Source organism: Gopherus flavomarginatus, chromosome 5 (assembly GCF_025201925.1).
Source record: "Gopherus flavomarginatus isolate rGopFla2 chromosome 5, rGopFla2.mat.asm, whole genome shotgun sequence".
In the NCBI taxonomy this organism is placed as follows: Eukaryota; Metazoa; Chordata; order Testudines; family Testudinidae; genus Gopherus; species Gopherus flavomarginatus.
In genome coordinates this window covers 22,906,856-22,921,540 of record NC_066621.1, presented here as the reverse complement: position 1 = coordinate 22,921,540, position 14,685 = coordinate 22,906,856, and the positions used below count along the sequence as shown (strand labels likewise).

The 14,685-nt window shown below is 46.8% G+C and overlaps 2 protein-coding genes across 7 annotated transcripts in view; one reads left to right on the top strand and one right to left on the bottom strand.

Annotated features, from left to right (window-relative positions):
• The window catches only part of PPP1R12B (protein phosphatase 1 regulatory subunit 12B), a 602,395-nt gene that overhangs the window by 357,396 nt on the left and 230,314 nt on the right, over positions 1-14,685 (bottom strand). The window lies entirely within an intron of this gene.
• SYT2 (synaptotagmin 2) overlaps positions 1-14,685 on the top strand; it is a 204,840-nt gene that overhangs the window by 134,326 nt on the left and 55,829 nt on the right. For all 4 annotated transcript variants that reach the window (XM_050956303.1, XM_050956304.1, XM_050956306.1 and 1 more), the window contains exon 2: positions 5,679-5,748. The gene's annotated coding sequence lies outside the window, so the exon portion shown is untranslated. The remainder of the gene's footprint in view (positions 1-5,678; positions 5,749-14,685) is intronic.

Sequence of the window (14,685 nt, the reverse complement as noted above, 5' to 3'; positions counted from 1 at the left end):
TCTCTTGGCCTTCAGTGTTGAGGTGACTTGGCTCTTCAGCTGAGCTACAGAAGTCCACTTCTTCCAGGGTATCACCTAGAGTCTTCTGCCACGTTCCAAAGCTGGGCACAACCGTTTGGCTGGAAAATGAGGGCCTGGTAGGAATGGTCCTAACCCCGATGGAGCATGCCCCAGGAGGAGATGAGCCTTGTTGTATCCAGCCTCTCTACATTTCCATGACTTCTGTTGCAGAAGAGTTGGAGCAAAGGTTTATCTCTAGGGCATTTTGATGGGATCCTTTAACATCTGTCTGAGTGTTTCTGCTTCAGACTAGTACAGTGACAGAACAGAGGACCTGCCATACCTTCTCAGCACAGGGCTCCGTCTTGACTGGTGTCCTGGCTTGAAAACTGCCAGCACCCACTGCTTCATTGCAGGGCATTGATGGAATAAGTAACCCATCAGGAAAATTTCTTTCTGACCCATCCGTTACTGGTTGGCCCGTGTCCTAAGCTGAGTTTATACGCTGTACTCCTTATCCAGAGAAAGGTTTGCTCCTTCTTAGAATCCTACTACGCTCATGGCAGCAATGATTTCTTGTGGCAATGAGTTATGCAGACTAATGATATTTTGTGTGGGATAGTATTTCCTGCTGTTGGTTTTAAACTGGCTGCCTTCCAATTGAATGAAATGTCCCTTTACTCTTCTCCAATGGAAAACTGGAAACAGGAATCTTAGATTTCCCTTTCCTGGGTCATTAGTTAATTTGTATACCTTGATTAAGTCCCTTCCTAGGGACTAAAAGTACCAGGATTTAGAGTTGGTGACTGATGTCTGGGACCCAGCACTGAATGCAGATTATGAGTCAGACGAAGCCTGAAAAGGATCTGTGCTCCTGAAGACACATATCGGAGGTGCACAAGGCATTTTCTTACCATGCTGAGGGGCAGCACTGGGGTACGTTCTTCTGCTACTCACTTCACTAGAGAATACTCTGCTTTGCCTCAAGTGGCACCGAAAGCTAGGTGTGCTCCCCTGTCACCATGGTGAGGGGTCCGTGCTGATCCATTGGAGCTATGCCGACTTACGCCAGCTGGGGACCCAGCCTGTGACATTTGTTATGGGGCTGTCTGGCTCATTGCACGTATGGGGGGAAAAGCAGGACGGTGCAGGGCAGTGCTGTGTTTTAGTGCCTCAGTCTCGAATTGGTTAGGGCAAGTGAAAATGATTTCTGATTCCACCTGGATTTGGAGCTCACGCCCTCCCAGATCCTGACAGGTATTTAGGCTCCCATGGGAGTTAGGAACCTAAATACCCTTCAGGGTCTTGGCCTCAGACCCCTGGAGGCAGAGGCACCAGATATGAAACGCAGGATTATTTCATAGCTGTTAAAACAGCTTTTAAATAATCAATTGTCCTTTAACTGAGTGGTTCTCAAACAGGGGTGAGCAAGTTTCAGGGGGTTCACCAAGTCCTCAGTGTTAGACTTGCTGGGGACCAGGGCAGAAATCCTAAGCCCTGCTGTGCAGGGCTGAAGCCTGGGTCTCTGAGCCCCACCGTCCAGGGCTGAAGCAGAAGCCTGAGCAACTTAGCTTCACAGCGGGCCCTGTGGTGTGGGGCACCAGGCAGCTGCCCTGCTTGCTACCCCTTAACGCCGGCCCTGGGTTTTATATGCAGAAAACAGTTGTGGCACAGTAGGGCCATGGAGTTTCTACAGCATATTTGAGCGGGGGGGGGGGGGGCGGCGGGATCGAAAGAAAAGAGTTGAGAACCTGTGAGGTAAACTGTGTGTGAAGTGCTGGGATGGGGCTGAGAGGCGACCAATAGCAAAGTGCTTGCTTGAATCTGGCTATTATGCTGTATTCTGTAGTGCAATAGCTAAGCCTGGAGACTTACAGAGAAGTGTCAGACACAGAGTCTGCCACTAGAATCTGGCAATTGAAGGGCCTAATTCTGCAAAATCCCCCTATTGAGCGCTAGCGACGGCTGCCATCCTCTGGCCAATCGATTTCACCAGCAGTGAGCGCTAGGCTCTGTAGCATGGGTTTGCAGGAGCAGGTTCTGCAGCTGAGGTAGTGTGGGAAGAAGCAGTAGAGATGCGGTGATGAGGATTGTGAGGAGAAGGGTTACAACAGTCAAGGGAGCATGAGAAATCCTAGGGGGTGTTTGCACAGCTTGTGAGTTCTGTGTGAGTTACAGCCTGAGAGAGACATAAGGGGTGAGTGTGAGAGAGGGAGAGTTAACATTTGTGGTAAATTAATATATTCTAATAGCCCGAGGCAGGGCCAGATTTAGGGGCAGGCGACCTCCTGGGGTGCCGGGTTTGTGGGGTGCTGGGCTTGGGCGGCTGGTTTTGTTTTTAGTGACAAAAGGGAAAAGAGAAGTTTTGAGGTCACATATTTCAGGTGTTCCGTAAGTGGAGCCATTTGTCACTAACCTCCTAGAATGTAGAATCTCCTGGAACCTTCCAGACTTGGAGAATTACATTTTCCTCGAACCTCCTAGAACATTGTCAGCCAAGCCCTCGCGGATAGATAAGGGGCATCGCCAACCAGCCAGTGAGAAGTAAGAATGAAGAGACGTGAGAGCCCAGTTGCGATATTGTGAGCCTTGTTTTGTTGTGTAATTGTGAAAGTGGACTTGTGTTTTAAGACTTGAAGAGTGTGAGTAGTGACAAATAAAGGACGTATTTAATGAGACACCAGAGATATCAATCAAACCCCGTTACTTCTTTGGCCATGCTTAACGCGTAATGTTTGATGACTGTCTAAGACTGCAGAACATAGACTTTTGCTCTCCCTCATATTTCCCCCCCCATGGAAAATAAAAGATGCTTATTCTTAACATTAAAAAGTTTCTATAAGCTTAGAGGAAACAAATTTTTTATTTGCATATATATATGGCATAAATAAATACAGATTTACAGATCCTAGCATGCAAACTTGTCATCTTATATGACAGGGATAAATTGTGCAAATCAAACCATGCATCAAAGTCATGAAATGGGCTACAAATGCAATAAAAATAAGGTATTCAAAAGTTTAACAAATAGAGGGCAGATGCCATTTGGTCCAGGGCCAGCCCTAGTCTGAAGGAGGATAAATCCAGTGGTCAGCACTGCTGGGGTTGGGGGAAGGAATAGTAGAGGGGAGGTTCAGGTTGGTGCTGCTGGGGGTTGGAGGGGAGGTTGATGCAGTTAGGGGGCTGGGGTGGGGAGGGGAGGTTGACGCTGCTGGGGGTATGTGGTAGGGGAGGTTGAGGCTGCTGGGGAGCTGGGGTGGTGGAGGGGAGGTTGACACTGCTGCCCCCCCCCCCAAGAAAGAGGCCTGAGGAGGGATTGGAAGGAGGGTGCATGGGGCACCACTCCAGGGGGATTAGCCTGGCAGAGCAGGTCTCCCATGAGAAGGTGCAGAGAGAAGGGCTAAGAAATGGGAGATGGGCCTTTTGCTCTAGAGAGGGGCAGGGCCCCTGCCTAGCCATCCTGGGGGAATGTGGCTGTGCTTGTGAACACGCTCTCACTGCAGTTCTGTAACCAGACCCCCACAAAAGGCCCAGTGAGTTTAGGAGAACCATCCATGCCTATAAATGGGTTAGCGGCTCATGGATAGTCCTGGGAGGGGCCTCGAGCTGGCTGTGGTGATGTGGGGCTAGGAATTCCGATCTGTGTTAATTTCTAGATGCTGTTATGTGACTGTGACATGGGAGAGGTTTACCGTCTGCCCCTGAATAGCAGGAAGGAACACAGTGGATTGGGATAGGGCAGCTCAGGGTAAACGGGGCAGGTGGATAAGAGACAGGGCTGGAGCCACTAAGCTGTGAAGATGCTAATTGCGGGCCCCAGCCCGAGTTGCACAGCTGTTTTGCCCAGGCTGGGAATAGAGGGATCCAAAGGACTGAATCAGTTAGAGTGACTCTGTAGGGGAGTTAACAGCCCCTGTCTAAGACCCAGGCTCTGCAGGATGGGTCAGAAGCAGGTGGGCCTGACTAAGTTGTTGGGGGATGCTGAGGATTAGGTCAGACAGCCAAGTTCATAGGCCTGTTGTTGTGTTAAAATCCTCATTTGTGCTGCGCTGCAAAGATCGAGCAGTCCTTTGGTTTAAGAAAGCTGTGCAGTCAGCACTTCAGTCATTCCAGCTGGTGCAAGGAAGCCTTGCAAGCACATAGCCCGGTTGGATCTGCTGAGAGATCATGGCCAGTTCAGAGGGGCTATAGCCAGAGACTCTGTCCAGGACCAAGAGAGTTGTGGGATCCCACCCTAGCAAGGTGAAAGAAAGAGGCCTAACACTTGGGCGGGGGAGGGAGGTTGCATACAGAAAGAGCAGAGAGAGATCAGAGATGCAACTAGTTCTGTAACTGCAACCCCAGTCATGACCAGCTAATGTCTTAAAAGACAACTCACTCCATCTACACTAAATGCAAAGCCGTTTAGACTGAAGTGAGTTAAAATGCATTGGGCCTTGTCTACGCACAAACGTGCACTGGTTTACTGAAACCAGTTTAGTCAAACGGTGCAGACTCCTGTGTGAACGCTCTGCCTTCAGTTGAAGAGCAGCTGAGTTTGGGTTGGTTTAACCTCATGAACGGAAACAAGTTTGGTTTAAACCAAAATGATGGCATCCACCTGGCCTTTTGCCCTGATTTAACTAAACGGGATTAAAATACATAGATTCCAAGGTCAATGGGAACCACTGTGATCATCTAGTCTGACCTCCTGCATAGCACAGGCCACAGAACTGCTCCCAAATATTCCTGTTTGAATTAGACCAGATCTTTTAGAAAAACATCCCAGCTTGATTTTAAAATTGCTGGTGAGGGAGAATCCACTTATAAATAACACCCTGCCCTGTTGTAGACTCACCTTTATCAAACACCTTTTAAACCCACCTATTTCCTGACTCTAGATGGGCTGCAAATCAAAATTGTTCTAACCCATATTCCTCTTTTCAGGCAGTTTGAAACCACACAATGGCTATGTTGTTAATTACTGTAGTGCCCACAAGTCCTAGTCATGGACTGGCTCCTGGTTGTGCTAGGAGCTGTACAGGTTCCCTGCCCCAGAGAACTTACCTGAAAGTCCTTCCCCCTCTTAACTACCAGTTTCTGCCTGGTGTACATTTCTGCCTGGTGTACATAGCTCTGGCTCTAATGATTTCACGTTCTTTCCCATTTCGCTATTCTGGAGGATTAGTCTGGTTGGCTGATTCCTCATGGCTTTTTCTATTATTATTATTATTTTCACCGCATTCTCATTTTCTTGCTCCAGAATGAATCTGTCCCATTTCCCCGTGCAAGAGCTTTATCAGTTCCTAACATGTCGGTGGTTTAATTACAGCATGTTTTGAAGGTGCAGGTTTTTTTCAAAGGGCCTGTCTATGCTACGTTTGTTTCAGTTTTGACCGTTTGATTGGATTTTTTAAAATAAAGTTAAAGGAAACTTTGAGATGAAAAGTCATTTTGAACTAAACAAATTAAATGTTTTGACTTTAGGGGAATTGTTTTTGAACTTAACAGTTAGTCTAAACCGACATGAATTCACAAAACATCTGGGTGTCGTCGAATCTGCATTTTTCTCTGATTAAAAAAAATCTTGTCTGAAAAAAACGTGCCTGGCACTAGGTATGGACTCGACCAGTTCCACAAGGCAGTGAGAGAGCCCATGGCTGTGCCCATCTTACAACTTGTTGTTTTGCTCTGTTTAGGTCTCCTCTCTCTTTCGCCCATCACGAGATTCCCACGGTCCTGAACAACTGGTAAACACGAGTGGCTGTGGTAAGTCCTTTCAGCTTTATTCTGGTCTCTGAGAACATCTTGGGCTGAATCCAACTCATGGGCCTGGTCTACACTATGGGGGAGGGGAGGGATCGATCTAAGTTACGCAACTTTAGCTACGTTATTCACGTAGCTGATGTTCACGTACTTAGATCTACTTACTGCGGTGTCTTCAATGTGGTAAGTTGACAGCTGACGCTCCCCCGACAACTCCGCCTGTGCCTCTCGCGCTGGTGGAGTACCAGAGTTGGCACGAGAGTACTCGGCGGTCTATTTATCGACCGCCGCTGGATTGATCACTGCCCATCAATCCAGCGCGTAATATAGACATGCCCATAGTGTAATAACTCTACTGGTGTCAGTGGAATTTGGCCTCTTAGTGTGAGCTGAGAAACTACCAGGTTCTTTTAATATTAACCTGACCCCAAACAAGTGATGTGTGATGTAGTATGTTAATATTTTATTGTAACTTTGCCTTACAAAATGTTTCTTAAAAGGGGTGTGCGGAGGTGGGAGGGGGGACCTTCTTTGGACCAGAGGGGTAGCTCGGTACTGTACACTTGTATTTGCTGATCCATAGTGTTCGTTCTCCACAGAATCTTCCAGCACAGACCAGTCTGACCAATAACACACAGAGACACGAGCCTGTAGGTTAATAAGAAAGTTTTATCCAAGGAGCTAATTGTGGGTATCACAGTTCAGGGCAAGTGCACTTGTATTTCTCCCCCATAGTCCAGCCAGGGCACTCACCCTCAGGCTCCTGGCTCCTCAGCCATCACTTCTCTTGGGGTAGAGGCTTGTGTCTCTCTCCCTCCTGACTGGGTTTTTCCAAGCCCCACAGTTCCGTGCCTACACTATTATTCCCAACAAGTCTGCTGGCCTAAGCAGGCCAGTTTCTCTATTTTGCTCTGTTCCCAGAGGCTGGAAACAGCATATTGGCCTGCAGGTATAAGTTACCCCACAGTTCCTTGTAAGCAAGCACATTTATTGTTAAGGTGAAAGCATTACAGAGAAAATGCATTAAAAACAAGAAAAGTTCTGATGCGCATGCTAAAAGCTAACCTGACATCACCCAATCCGTCCTGTGGGGCCCCCTTTGGACAGAAGGTCCTATCTGTTTGCTGGATCAGAAAGCACGCGCTGAGTTAGGCTATTTATCCAAAAGTCCTTTCTTTGCCTGGTGGGCTCTGGAGAATCCAGTTGGAACCAGTATATGCAGCCTCCCCAGGTGGTGATACCCCTCTGGAGTTGTTACAATCTGAGTGAATTTGACTCAACGCCTCATAAAGTTCTTAGTTCCTGGAGGGCGCTGATCACCCTTCCATGTGGAATTACATACAAGCCCTGACCCACAATGATACATAAGCTTAATACAGTAAGATCTCCCAAAGGTATTGCTGGAATTTGCCTTATTAGTCACAATAAACAGTCCCCAGTCTATGAGCCCTACAAATCTTGGGCTGATTGAGGTTATCTCTGGTGATGCACTGTCAATATTTTGACAAAGATCTCGCTTTGCCCCCATGTACAGCAGCCCACTGAAGTTCAGCAAATAGTGTGTGAGGGGTAACCAATGGGGTGAATTCAACCCCTTTTCCTTGCTCACAAAATCACTCTGAACCAGTGTAGTTTCCTCTATTTCCTCTATTTGGTTTATCACTTCCATGGTGGTTTTTAAATCTGCAGACCGGTTGCCAATCTATGGACCAGCTGGGTTGATTAGGTGCAATTGGTCTGTCAAATCACATGGTGGCGTTCCTGTCCCCTGACTGGAGGAGCCTTCAAACACCTCAGGTGTGAACATTTTCCATGGGTAACTCTGATGTTTGAAAAAGGATTCGCTTGCTTTAACGGCGATGGACAGCAAGCTCGAAAAGGGTGGGATTGTAGCAAGAGGGTAGGGTTCTGGAGTGGAAGACAGGAGACCAATGCTATAGTCATTGCTCTGGGATGGACCTTGGACAAATCCCCTTTCCTCTTTGTGCCTTCATTTCTTCACTTTTATAAAATGGGGACTAATGATACTACCACACACCCTGTTCGTACAGTGCTTTGGCATTGATGGATGATAGGAGCTGACTAATGTCTCCTCCTCTCTGTGACCGAAGAGAGAACACACCAACAGGTATTTACAAGTGGTGTTCACACCCTCTCCTGAAAGCAGGATGGGGTATACTGGCAATGTAGCTCAGTGACTGTCCCAGAGGAGGCTTCCGTCTCTTGGAAACACCTGCATTTCAGCTGTGGGTTTATGGGCCCTAGGAGTTGATTTAGCAGCAGCAAGACTGGGGAGTCTCTATCAGAGGCAGGAAAATAACCCCAACTTGCTTCAATGTTTGGGAGTGTTTATGCAGGGGCCCCTCCCTGGCAGCTCCCAGGCTGACAGCTGCTCTCACAGCACGTGTGCTTGTATTTCCGGACAGAGCATTTGAGTGTTATTGGTGCCTTTTTTTTTTTCTTTTTGCCTGTTTATTTCCATGAGAGCTGGGTCTGAGCCACAAAGTCAGATCTAGGTCAAAGCTTTCTCTGGTAGCGATCCAGGTGTTGGTTCCAGCCCATCTTGTCTGTGTCTGATGCTGGCTGTCAGATGACGACCCTTTTGTCTAGAAAGGTGGAATGAGTGCCTGGCAAGGCTACGGGATGTGAGTCATGTGAATTCCTGCGGCATGCAGTGTAATGAGCTCAGCTGCTCTTCACTGGGAGACGATATGTAATTCCACAAGAATTCCACCGGATTGCCCTTTAATTAAAGGAGCATATTTAGAGCTAATGAAAGTGACAGTCTGATCATGGTAGCATGGCTGAGGGATTGTGCAGCCGGTGTGTGAAATCTTTCCTCAGACAACTCTCCAATCAGGGCCGGTGCAAGGCCACCTTGCGCCCAGCCCTGTGGCAGCTCCCCGCCCCCCCCGAGGCGCCTCCACCCCCCCAGCAGCTCCCTCCCCCGCTCTGAGGCTCCCCGCCCCCCTCCCCGGGATCCCCACCTACCCGCCCCAGCTCATCTCTGCTCCACATCCTCCCCGAGCACACTGCCCAGCTCTAATTCTCCTCCCAGGCTTGCAGCGCCAAACAGCTGATTGGCGCTGCAAGCCTGGGAGGCAGGAGAAGTGGAGCAGTGACCATGCGCTCGGGGAGGAACTGCTGTAAAAAAAAATTGGGGGCACCACTTTTTGGCGCCCCCAAATCTTGGCACCCTAGGCAACCGCCTAGTTCGCCTTAATGGTAGCACCGGCCCTGTCTCCAAAGGCCCTTGTTCCCCACTGCTATCCCAGTCCCGGGCTCCTTGCACTCAGCTTTGCCAATGCCCTTCAAGCCTGATTCACCATCCCCCAGCTATTCCGGGGCTGGGTTTCCCCACACAGAGCTTTGCTGGTGCCCCTCAGTCCTGACCTGCAGTCCCTGGCTATTCCAGCCCTTTTAAGGAGAGTCTGCAGGGGTTCATTGAAACCGAACCTTCATGTGATTCTTTTGAACATCGCTCATTGTTACCAAAAGATGCAATGTGATTACTTGGGCAAGTAGGGCTACCGTTTCCCTGGCCCATATGATGCCTGGTTACTCCCGGTCAGGGTTAAAGGCACAACAAACAACTATCCTGACATAAAGGAAAGCTACAAAGAATAATAAGAGCCACTATGACAGCATCAGGAGGTCTCAAAATCCTACAAAAAGTGGAAACATGGACAGATTACTAAGGATGAATACTAGGGCCGTCAAGCGATTAAAAAAATTAATCGTGATTAATCGCACAATTAATCATGCTGTTAAACAATAAGAGAATACCATATATTTAAATATTTTTGGAGGTTTTCTACATTTTCAAATATATTGATTTCAATTAAAACACAGCATACAAAGTGTACAGTGCTCACTTTATATTTATTTTTATTACAAATATTTGTACTGCAAAAAAACAAAAGAAATAGTATTTTTCAATTCACTTCATACAAGTACTGTAGTGCAATGTTTCCCAAACTTGGGATGCCGCTTGTGTAGGGAAAACCCCTGGTGGGCCAGGCTGGTTTATTTACCTGCCGCCTCCGCAGGTTCAGCCGATCACGGCTCCCACTGGCCGCGGTTCACTGCTCCAGACCAATGGGAGCTGCTGGAAGCGGAGGCCAGTACGTCCCTCAGCCCACACCACTTCCCACATCCCCCATTGGCCTGGAGCAGTGAACCACGGCCAGTGGGAGCCGTGATCGGCCGGATCTGAGGACGCGGCAGGTAAATAAACCGGCCCGGCCCACCAGGGGCTTTCCTTACACGAGCAGCATTCCAAGTTTGGGAAACACTTCTGTAGTGCAATCGCTTTATCATGAAAGTTGAACTTGCAAATGTAGAATTATGTGCAAAAAAACCTGCACTCAAAAACAAAACAATATAAAACTTTAGAGCCTACAAGTCCACTCAGTTCTACTTCTTGTTCAGCCAATCGCTAAGACAAACAAGTTCGGTTACAATTTGCAGGAGATAATGCTGCCCGCTTCTTGTTTACAGTGTTACTTGAAAGTGAGGACAAGCGTTTGCATGGCACTGTTGTAGCCGGCATTGCAAGATGTTTACATGCCAGATGCGCTGAAGATTCCTATTTCCCTTCATGCTTCAACCACTTTTGCAGAGGACATGCATCCATCCTGATGGCCGGTTCTGCTTGATAATGATCCAAAGCAGTGTGGACTGACACATGTTCATTTTCATCATCTGAGTCAGATGCCGCCAGCAGAAGGTTGATTTTCTTTCTTGTTGGTTCTGGTTCTGTAGTTTCCACACTGGAGTGTTGCTTTTTTAAGACTTCTGTAATCGTGCCCAATACCTCGCCCCTCTCAGATTTTGGATAGCACTTCAGATTCTTAAACCTTGAGTCGAATGCTGTAGGAATTTTTAGAAATCTGACTTTGTTACCTTCTTTGCGTTTTGTCAAATCTGCTGTGAAAGTGTTCTTAAAAAGAACATGTGCGGGTCATCATCCAAGACTGCTATAACATTAAATATATGGCAGAATGCAGGTAAAACAGAACAGGAGACCTACTATTCTTTCCCCAAAGAATTCAGCCACAAATTTAATTAATGTATTATTTTTAACGAGCATCATCAAGATGGAAGCATGTCCTCTGGAATGCTGTCCGATGCATGAAGGGGCATACGAATGTTTAGCATATCTGGCACGTAAATACTCTGCAACGCTGGCTACAAAAGTTCCATGCGAAAGCCTGGTCTCACTTTCTGGTGACACTGTAAATAAGAAGTGGGCAGCATTATCTCCCGTAAATGTAAACAAACTTGTTTGTCTTAGTGACTGGCTAAACAAGAAGTAGGACTGAGTGGACTTGTAGGCTCTAAAGTTTTACATAGTGCTATTTTTGAGGGAAGTTATGTAACCAAAATAAATCTAAATTTTAAAGATGCACTTCTTATAGATTCATAGATTCATAGACTCTAGGACTGGAAGGGACCTCGAGAGGTCATCGAGTCCAGTCCCGTGCCCTCCTGGCAGGACCAAATACTGTCTACACCATCCCTGATAGACATTTATCTAACCTACTCTTAAATATCTCCAGAGACGGAGATTCCACAACCTCCCTAGGCAATTTATTCCAGTGTTTAACTACCCTGACAGTTAGGAACTTTTTCCTAATGTCCAACCTAAATCTCCCTTGCTGCAGGTTAAGCCCATTGCTTCTTGTTCTATCCTTAGAGGCTAAGGTGAACAAGTTTTCTCCCTCCTCCTGATGACACCCTTTTAGATACCTGAAAACTGCTATCATGTCACCTTTCAGTCTTCTCTTTTCCAAACTAAATAAACCCAATTCTTTCAGCCTTCCTTCATAGGTCATGTTCTCAAGACCTTTAATCATTCTTGTTGCTCCTCTCTGGACTCTCTCCAATTTCTCCACATCTTTCTTGAAATGCGGTGCCCAGAACTGGAAGCAATACTCCAGTTGAGGCCTAACCAGCGCAGAGTAAAGCGGAAGAATGCCTTCTCGTGTCTTGTTTACAACACACCTGTTAATGCATCCCAGAATCACGTTTGCTTTTTTTGCAACAGTATCACACTATTGACTCATATTAAGCTTGTGGTCCACTATGACCCCTAGATCTCTTTCTGCCATACTCCTTCCTAGAAAGATATTGCTCTACAGTACTTGTATGAGATGAACTGAAAAATACTATTTCTTTTTATCATGTTCACAGTGCAAATATTTGTAATAATAACATAAAGTGAGCACTGTACATTTTGCATTCTGTGTTGTAATAGAAATCAATATATTTGAAAATGTAGAAGAACATTCAAAAATATTTAATAAATTTCAATTGATATTCTATTGTTTTTAACAGTGCGGTTAATTGCAATTAATTTTTGTGAGTTAACTGCCATTAATCGACAGCCCTAATGAATACAGAAGAATATGTGAGGACAAAATCAGAAAGGCCAAGGCACAAAATGAATTATACCTAGCAAGGGACATAAAACGCAGTTAGAAAAGGTTCTGTAAATACATTAGGATCAAGAGAAAGACAAAGAGCAGTGTAGGCTCACTACTTAGCGGGGAAGGAGAGCTAATAATGGATGTCCTGAAGAAGGCAGAGGTGTTTCATGTCTATTTTGCTGCAGTCTTCATTTCATAGGTGAATTGGGACCAGATATTCAACACAATATTAACAACAAAGGGGAAGGAACAGAAGCCAGAATAGAGAGAGAACAGATTTAAGAATATTTAGATAAGTTTAGATATATTCAAGTCATCAGGGCCTGCCAAAACACATGATCTATGATGAAAGGTTTAAAAATAACTGGGAAGTTTAATATTGATGAAAGATGACTGAGGGGTAAGCTGGTAAGTCTTCCTGATATGTTTAGGGCTGTTATAAAGAGGACGTAGATCAATTGTTCTCCATGTCCACTGAAGAAGGTAGGACAAGAAATAATGGGCTTAATCTGCAGCAAGGGAAACTGAGGTTAGATAGAGTTAAGTTTTTTTTTCCTGATAAGGATAGTTAATCTCTGGAATAGGCTTCTGAGGAAGGTTGTGGAACCCCTTCTCACTAGAGATTTTTAAGAACAGGTTGGATAAACACCTGTCAGGATTGGTCTAGGTTTACTTGGTCCTACCTTAGTGTGGGGTGGGGAATGGTCTAGACGACTTCTCAAGGTACCTTCTAGCCCTACATTTCTATGATTTTATTATTCTAGGTTTGAAAATAAACACTTAAGCTCTAACTGAATTGCACCTCACATAATTAGCCTGTGGAACTCATTGGCACAAGATATTGGACTCAAGAGCTTAGAAAGATTTGGGGAAAAGTAGACCTTTATATGGATAATGAGAACATCCAAGGAGGTAAGAATGAAACGTATGAAAGGTATAAACTCTCCTGTGTCAGGGCACAAGCCAAAGTCTGACAGTCTGGAAGTAAGTCCTGCCCTGGGCTGGTTTCTCTATACTTTTTCCATTGGCGGGGGGTCTTGCGCCTTCCTCTAAAGCAGCTGGCGCTGGGCACTCTCACAGCCAAGATATCAAGCTAGATGGGCCCCTAGTCTGATCTGGTCTGCCACTGCCTGTGCTTCTGTGATTATAACTGCTTGCAGAGAAGTAAGTCAAGGTGCCCATAAAGACAACTGTGTATTCCAGCTATTGATGTAGGGGTGTTTGTGTTGGAATGGCTACCGTGATGAGCACATTGCCCTATAGTCATCTGTCTCCTGAGGGGTCCACTCCTCTATCTCAAGCTCATCACCGTGGTATCTCAGCTCCTTACAGGTTCTAAAAAGGAGCTCCCAGGTTTTGCGGCTGGCTCTCAGAGACTAGGAGCATTGCTTCTGCTGCAGCTAGTGCTAGGGGGGTCTGTATTCTTGTGACCAAAGCTCTCTCTGGGTGCAGCATGTGTCCAATGCACTTAGTGAGGGTGATGTCTGGGGAGCACTGCGGTTATGTATTCATGTGCGCATGCCACTCTGTAGTGTCTGGCTCACCCTGCCACTTGCGCATGGGTAAGGGTATGTCGACACTGCATTTGGAGGGGTGATGGCAGCTACCCCTGTGCTGCTCCGGGACTGGAGCTAGCTCGGTTAAAGTTCGCTAGGGATCTCGACCTGTGCTGCAATCTCACCTCCCGACTGCAGCATTGGCCTACCCCACAGGAGCCCCTTTTTTAGCTCAAGTGGGTACTGACCTGTGCTTTTCATTCCTGGCCGGGGTTGTTACGTCCCTGCCTTGAACAATAAACCATTAGCCGCAACACCTGCCATTCTGGGGACTCATCATCACTCCCTGAATCTGCCTGACCCCCAAGCTCCCTCCAGTCTCTCCTTCCCTTGAAATCTTGGCTTGGCTCCAGAGGAGACGAATGAATCCTTGGCTGCTTTTCTAAAGCTAAGAAGTAATTACCTTGCTCGAGCACAACAAAGCAGGGAAATGGCATTCTCTCTCCCCCGCCAGCGTGCCCAGGGAAGCAGTGCCAGAGAGGACTCCATTGATCTTCCCGCCGTGGAGCTGCTGACTTGACACACAGCTTAGTTCTCCACTCCGATCGCGGGCGCTGAGAACTGGGCCAAAGGGATGATGAACGCTCATTGCCACGTGCGATTTATCCCCTTGCTGTAAATGCTAATACACCCGTCCAGCGCAATGAATTATCCCTTTCATGGCTGGCAAGCCAGTTAGCTCCTTCTGATGTCTCCAAAGCGAGCAAACAAACAAACATCAGCCAATTTGCTACAGCTGGGAACAAAGAGTGAGAAGAGGCAGCTCAGAATAATGTGTCCCCTCAATTCCATCCCCCTGCCTTTGAAGCAGGTTAACCCTTTGGAGCCAGGAGCCCTTGGCACTGACCTTTAGCATCCAAGCTCCCAACCATATGCTAAGGGGGAGATTACAGGACTGCTGTCCTAGGTGTGAGGGTTCGGAAGCCCTAGGAAACTTGAGGAAGTCTGGCCTT